Below are 1,601 nucleotides of genomic sequence, written 5' to 3'. Positions count from 1 at the left end.
TCTGCAAAGGAAGTGCAGGGCACCAGCCTGATTCCCAGAGGCTGGGAGGAAGCCCCACATGGGGCTGAGGAAACTCATGCAGTCCTGGGCAGAAAGGAACCAACAAAGAAACTGGCAGCATGAAGTCCTACAAGGATGGAATGGTGGGGGGCTAATTTGTACCCCTGTGAAGGGAAGGGTAGGAGGGTTGAGGAGGCTTTGGGGAATTCAGAGAATTGAACAGCCTCTCTGGCCCTTATTCTTTCGGACCTGTAGGCCAAGCCCGAGTAGCCATTTCAAATACCTCCCACACCCCTTCCTTAGTCTTTGCTGAGCACTCATGGTAGCCGAAGGCACTGATCCTGTTTGCCATGTCTGGGTCTTCCTCAGATCGAACCGGCTCCTGTTTCATTTTGGCCAGCTCTCTCCTGGTGTGCTTGTCTTGACTCAGTTCCTTTTTATTCCCCACTAGGATGATGGGCACATTGGGACAAAAGTGCTTCACCTCCGGGGTCCACTTCTCAGGAATATTTTTCAGGCTGTCAGGACTGTCGATGGAGAAACTCATGAGAGTGACGTCGGTGTCCGGGTAGGAGAGAGGCCGCAGGCGATCATAGTCTTGGCCCTGCTGTGTCCCACAGCGCCAGCTCCACCTGCTTGCCGTCCACTTCGATGTCTGCTATGGAGTTCTCAAAGACAGTGGGGATTTCTGGAAACTGATCTTTGCTGAAGACAATGAGGAGGCAGGTCTTCCCACAGACGCCATCACCCACAATAACCAGCTTCTTTCGGATTGCGGCCATGGCTGAAATTTCTGCCCAGAACTGGAGCGTCTGGGTAGAGTCACTCATGGAGATCCAAGTATGTCCCTGGCCCAGCTTCTGCTCCACCACCTCCAGCTGTGTGGCTCTGCCGGAGGCAGAGACTGACCCGCGCCAACTAGTGAGACTTTAATGCACACTTTCAAACCTTAAAAAAAAAAAAAAAAAACAAGTACTGTCAAAATGCATTTGTATACTTTTATGCAAAAATGCTTAAAATCTGTACATTTATTTTTGTTTTTTAAAATAAATTTGTTCAATTAAAGAATAAATTTTAAAAAAGGGTTTATTTTCATACTTCTGCATGCTGAGTGCCAGTTGGACCAACACCATTTGTTGAAGAGGCTGTCCTTTTTCCATTGAATCTTTACATCATCTTTGTGAATAATCAAGTGACCATATATATGAGGGTTCATTTCTGGATCTTCTATTCTGTTCCATTGATCCACATGCCTATCTCTGTACCAGTACCATGCAGTTTTGAGCACAATTGTCTTGTAATATAGCTTGAGATCAGGGAAAGTGATTCCCACAGATGTTTTCTTATTGTTGAGGATGGACGTCACTAATCTAGGTCTTTTGTTATTCCAGATGAAATTGCGCATTGATCTTTCCAACTCTATGAAGAATTGGGTTGGAATTTTAATGGAGATAGCATTGAATCTGTAGATTGCTTTAGTAAGATGGCCAATTTTACAATGTTGATTCATCCAATCCATGAGCATGGGAGATGTTTCCATTTTCTGAGATCTTCCTCGAATTCTTTCTTTAGAGATTTGAAGTTCTTGTCATACAGGTCCT

General features: G+C 45.2%; 1 pseudogene across 1 annotated transcript; it reads right to left on the bottom strand.

Moving 5' to 3' along the window:
- Nucleotides 1–207: 207 nt before the first annotated feature.
- Nucleotides 208–782, bottom strand: LOC308436791 (rho-related GTP-binding protein RhoC-like; annotated as a pseudogene). The gene has a single exon. The product of its transcript is annotated as a rho-related GTP-binding protein RhoC-like (transcript).
- Nucleotides 783–1,601: the final 819 nt, after the last annotated feature.

The sequence above is a fragment of the Micromys minutus genome (genome assembly GCF_963924665.1).
Source record: "Micromys minutus genome assembly, chromosome: 25".
Classification (NCBI taxonomy): Eukaryota; Metazoa; Chordata; class Mammalia; order Rodentia; family Muridae; genus Micromys; species Micromys minutus.
This window is presented reverse-complemented; position numbering and strand designations above follow the sequence as displayed.